Raw genomic sequence first — 6204 nt, forward strand, 5'->3', positions numbered from 1 at the left:
TGAAGTTACAGGGAAATATTTTTAAAACCAATAGAAGGAAATATTTTTTCAGTCAGTGAATAGTTTATCTCAGGAATGCATGGCCAGAGGTTGTGGTATGAGCGAATAGTATAGCTGGTTTTAAGAAAGGTTTTAAGACAATTTCCTGGAGAAAAAGTCCATAGTCTGTTATTGAGAAAGACATGGGGGAAGCCACTGCTTGCCCTGGATCGGTAGCATGGAATGTTGCTACTCTTTGGGTTTTGGCCAGATACTAGTGACCTGGATTGGCTACTGGGCTTGATGGACCATTGGTCTGACCCAGTAAGTCTATTTTTATGTTCTTATGATCTGTGGAATCTAAGTGTGGATTCCTAGACAATGGAGTGACAATAGCTTGTTTTCATATAGGTGGTACAAAACCCAAATGTGAAATGCAGCTAGAAGAGGCAGAATGGCAGTTTATAGCTCAAGGAGGCTTGGCTTCCAGAATGGATGAATATTGTAGAGTTTTAGCCAAGGTAGTGAGAGTGAGAGCTGGAAAAGAGGACCAAACAGCCGTGAGAAGAGTGTTAAGGTATTTGTCTGTAGAAAGCGGTGCAACCAACTGGCTTCCAATGTTCTTTACAGAGGGAAGATCATTATTTGCTGCCTTGTTGAATTGTAGCTTCTGGGGGTTTATATCCCCTCACTGACACATTACACCAGAGCACACTTGAAAGGGGTACTCATAAAGATGGAATATTCATCTATTCCATTCTTCTAGGGAAACTCAGAACAGTCTATATGAATTCATTCAGGGACTCAAGCATTTTCCCCTGTCTATCCCAATCTATCTAATGTACCTGGGATTTGCCCAGGGTCACAAGGAGCACGGGAGGCAGCATTGCTAAGACATGGAGTTTGGAGCTGGGAATACGCTGATCGTTCAGTCCATGATAGGACTACGCGTATGCTCTGAATCTGAGGCCTCGGTTTGATACAGAGTGTATTTTTTACATTAAGTAGTTATCACTGGATATATAAGACAGCAGTGAGCCAGATATTCAATGCCAAGCTGTTTTCCAATGACCAGCGTTGAATAGCTGATTTTTTTTAAATGTCCACTGTCAATATTCAGCGCTGGACGGTCAAGTTAATAGTGGCCAAAGATATGGCTTCTAAGCTCATTCGGCCAGCACTTGAATATTGGCAGCTAGCCAGTTAAGTCACAAAACGTAGTCAGCTAGAGGCTAGCTGTTAATTGCAAATATCCAGACATCTCCTGTGGAATCTTAGCAGTTAGCCAGACAAATGCTAGTTAACGGTGAAATAGCACTGAATATCACACTCACAAGGTAAGAACTCCCCACATGTAAAAGTAAAGCTCCCAACTTGAACTGATTTTCTTTTTAACAACAGTATATTCTGAGCTGAAACTCAGAGAAGCTTTACCTATGCGTCCCCTCGGCTTTATCGTACAAATCAACTTTATTCCTTTAGTAAATTTACAACTCACTAATCCTGGTGGATTGCAAGTAAAATACAAATATAAAACTTAAAATTGCAATCAGTAACCAACTTTAGTCTTCAGAGACCTGTTTTTAAAGGAGGATCATCATTTTGATGAGGGAAAGTAGATATGAATGGTTTGGTTGATGCAAAAATAATTAAACTGATTTATCATCCAGCCCAGAAGGCAGTCACTGTTAATACTGGTCTTGCCCATCCTTGTGTCACTTAAGGTTATTAGCTGTATGTGATCACACAGCTATGTACAATAAATGCCCCAAGCTCTTGGCCATGCTTATTAAAACTCTACCCTTTAAATCCACAGCCATTTCTGGGCTGCTCCTATTTTGCTTTTCCACAGCTCTGAGAGACAAGGCAATAATCTATAATTAAGGGGAGTAACCTCAACTTCTGGTAAATAGAGGGAGCTGGTGGCAAGTGAGCTAAATCTGGGATCCATCAGTTCTCTCTAATGATCAGATCTTTTGCTGTCACATGCCTTTAATTAGTAGACAGTAGTTATTGGAGACAGAAAATCGCAAAGCAAACCTCTCTCCCTGTCACTCTGAGCTTTTGAGTTCCCACTGGAGTTCAGATTCTCAGAAGGCCAAGAAAGGGCTTGTCCTTGTTCATTGCCAAAAGGAGGATAAGAAGCGTTCAACTAAAGAAGAAATGCAAGCCAGTCACTTTTGTAAGCAATCACACCAGGAATTAATTTCTCTGAAAGTAATCTAAATCATTAGACATGGGAGGACAGAAAACAGAAGCTTCGGTCCATGCATTCAAAATGAAGCATTAGTGGCACAGCTGGAGAGTTACTAAACTCTCATCAAAGACCTGGGTTGGCCACTTGGAAACCGGATACTGGGCTTGATGGACCTTCGGTCTGTCCCAGTAGGGCAATTCTTAAGTTCTTGTTCACCACTACCAGTTGTATGACTAGATATCCAATGTCGGGCTGTGTCCCAGCGCCATCATTGAATATCCAGGCACTTATTCTGTAAGCATCAATATTCAGTCTTTAACTGTATAAGTTAGACCAGATCAAGATAAAACTTTTATGTGGTCCTCTTTGTTTGCTCAACTTCTCACATTTTCCCAGATAAGTGCCAACACTGTCCCCAGCCTGCCCACAAGATAACCAGTTTCAAATAAACCAGTTCGAGGGAATAGTCAGCGACAGTATCCAGGTAAGTGCTGCTAAATCTCCCCCGAGAGGCAGCTGAGTGTCATTGAACTGGGTAGAAATGAGTTTTTTGAGCTTTATTATCACTTTCACAAATTAGCCCCCAGATGTATCTTTTAATCTCAGGTGAAGGGACTGAAAAATATAATTTTGCATGAGCCCTCCAGAGGCCTGAAAGAAATGTGGGAAAAGCTTCAACAGCACAATGTCAGCCAGTGGGGGCGATGACTGCCCTGGGTGCTATCTTCATGGGGGCACTGGGGCCTCTCCTTCTGTCCATCCCTCATGCGCACCTGGGAAATGTTTGTCAGCATAGTCAGCATATTCCACCTGTTCACACTGGCTTTGGCTCCCTTCTGACATCACTTCCTGATTATGGAACTAGGATATGATGTCAAAAAGAAGCCAAGGCTGGTGTAAGCAGCAGGTGGAAGATGCTCATGCCGGTGCCCATTTCAAGAGGTACACAGGTGAATGGGGAGACGCTCAAGCAGAGGGGTGCAGGGTACTATGGGGAAGGAGAGGGAGCACGGTTGAACTTGAGGGGAATGAGGGAAGGAGAGAGCAAGCATCATTGGACTGGGAGGGAAAGAGAGGGAACTGGTGGAATTTGAAAGAAGCAGAAAGCAGTATTGGCCTTGCTGGGGGGTTTTGAGGAAGGAAGAGGGAGATGTTTTTGGCTCAAGGGGAACATTTGGTGTGGGGGAGGAAGATATGCAGGGCCTATGGGGAGAGGGTGGGGACAAGAGACATGCCAGTCTATGGGTGAGGCATGTGAGGATAGAGGAGGAAGATGGTGGGCTATTGGGGGAGGATGCCCATTTTTTCCCTTTCCCTTCTAATTATTGTAATCCTTCCCGCATGTTCCAGTGATGTTCGTAATGCTTTGATACTTTATAACCAGAGATTGTCTTCTTTGTGACTCGGTACAGCACTACGTATGTTTGGTAGCGCTATAGAAATAATTTGTAGTAGTTGTAGTAGTGTGTTCTTACTTCCCAACCTTTATTTTATTGTAAACTGTTTAGATTTTAACTTTGGTTTTATATTTATGGTATATCATATACATTGACCTTGATCTTGACAGATCATTGGAGGGGGTGGCTGGCAGATAGTGCTTTTTGGGGATGGGGTGGAGAAAGAGACGGGATAGGAAGCTCCTGGGGTGAAGGGGAAGGGAGAGAGGACAGGGACTTGTTGAACTGTAAGATGAAGGGGGAGAAAGAGGGGACATAGAGTTGCTGGGCTACAAGGGTATAAGACAAAAAATTTAACATGGAGGTTCTCAAGAAGATGAGTAGATGAAAGATGAGCATATAAGGAGAGGTAGGCAGTGGCTTAGCAAGGGTGGGAAGCGCCCGTCTCCTCCTCTCTGCCTCCCCTGCTCTTTTCCTGCCCCCCCCATGCCACACACATGCCCTTCCTTTCCCCTAGACCTTCTTAAATCTTTGTCAGTGCGAGCTGCTTCTCCAGCCTGCTGCTCATGCTGGCGTTGCTTTTCCTTCTACTGCTATGAATTATTTCTATAGCGCTACCAGATGCACACAGCGCTTTACAAAAATGGTCCCTGCTCCAAAGAGCTTCCAATCTAAACAGGCAAGACAGACAAACAGGATGTCATGGATACAGTTAAGGGGAACGGTTAATCAGCCAGCAGTGATTTCAAAGATGAGCCAGGCTGGCATGAGCAGCAGACCTGATAAATTGCTCATGGTGACAAAGATTTCAAGAGGTATGAGAGTGTGGCATGGAATGGCCTGTGGTGGTCCACCTTCCCCCCATTACTATGCCACTGGAGGTAGGAGTGAGAGGATGTGATGAAAAGTTGAGAGGTAAAAATAGGTGGAGGACTGTTGAGTGAGAAGGTGAAATTTGAAGGGGGAGACCTTTAGAGTTCCAGTTCAACTTGAGTCAGCTAATGTTGGGCCATAGTACTTTGTAATTTAGATTCCACCCCCCCCCCCCCCCCCCGGTCCAACCACTGTAGCAACAGTTCTCGGCAAACCCTGCAGTTTCCACTAGGTGTCACTATTATGCTATGGATAAAGTTTTCTCTCAGAATCAAACTCGGATCCCATGCATGAAAACCTTGTCACTGAGCCATCAGACTGGCTCAATCATCTTGCTTCTGCACTCAATAAATAAAATATTTTTACAGTGTGTGGTTAGGCCAAATAGCTATAAATCTGGAGCCTGATTTGATTCTTGCACCAGAACACTTCTTTCATTTTCTTTCACTGACTATCCTGCATATTCACATTATATTTGAAGCCTTTAGGGAAAGGGCATTAAAAGCAAGTAACATACATAGTAACATAGTAGATGATGGCAGATAAAGACCCAAATGGTCCATCCAGTCTGCCCAACCTGATTCAATTTAAATTTTTTTTTTTTTTTTTTTTAATTTTTATTGAATATAAGGTGGGTGATATACTCTAAATTACACCACGTGCACTAATGCTGTATGTATAACAGTATTAATGCAATGAAGATCTCGTGCCTATCAGGGCCATTCCTCTGGTCCTCAGAAACGTCATCTTTTAAGGATACAACAAGTATACGTGAAAGGTTCCACAGACGTGTCTACAATCAAGTTAAGTTGTTTTTATTTTTTTTAATTATGGTGAAAACATGACTTGTCCCAGAAGCCTAATTGTATAAGCAACATGCCTTTCAAAGTGAATTGCTATCATAAAGCATCCTGCAGTTTTAAAAAGATACCATCATAATTGTTTGTTCATCCATGGTAAATGATGGCAGAAGAAAACCATACAGACCCATCCAATTTGTTGTGCTGTGATTCTTCCCCGTTGGGAACATTGGCAGATAAATTCTCATTCTCAAACCCAACCCCAGCTCCTTCCCATGCTCTCCACTCGTGTCTTTTAACTGACTTTTAGGTTCAATCCCATATCCTACCTGTGTAATTCCCAAGCACGCCCAGAATCTATTAAAGCACTGCTGCTCAGCCTCAGTGCTCGGAGCACACCCAGCCAGTCAGGTTTTTAGGATGTCCACAATGCATATGCATAAGATAGATTCGTGCACACTGCCTCCTTCGTATTCTAATCTATCACATGCATATGCATTGTGGACATCCTTAAAACCTGACTGGCTGGGTGTGCGCTGAGGATTGGGTTCAGGAGTGCAAACTAAAAACAGGGAAAAAGAACCCCAGAAAAAGAACTAATATGTGAAAACCAAACACCCTTAACTGTGGTTATAAAGTACAGTTCACATGTCTAACAGGCATCTCCCTGGTCCTTGAGAATCACAGACCGGCTTGGTTATTGTGTAGGTCTTGAGGACCCAGGTTATGCTCCATTATTATAAATAGAACAAAATCTGATTTTATTGTAGGTTGGATTATCCTCATATATCAAGTGACATGCTTGGTCCGTGCAGAATCAGATAGAATTTTTAGCTCATGACTCTCAAGCCACACAGTGTTATTTCTCCTCCACTGACTCTCCAAAGATAATCGCCCTATCCTGGCACAGATATGGATGTGCCGACGGCATTCACTGAAGCATCAAAGGAGTGATGAA

The sequence above is a fragment of the Geotrypetes seraphini genome, chromosome 15 (assembly GCF_902459505.1).
Source record: "Geotrypetes seraphini chromosome 15, aGeoSer1.1, whole genome shotgun sequence".
NCBI classification, from domain to species: domain Eukaryota; kingdom Metazoa; phylum Chordata; class Amphibia; order Gymnophiona; family Dermophiidae; genus Geotrypetes; species Geotrypetes seraphini.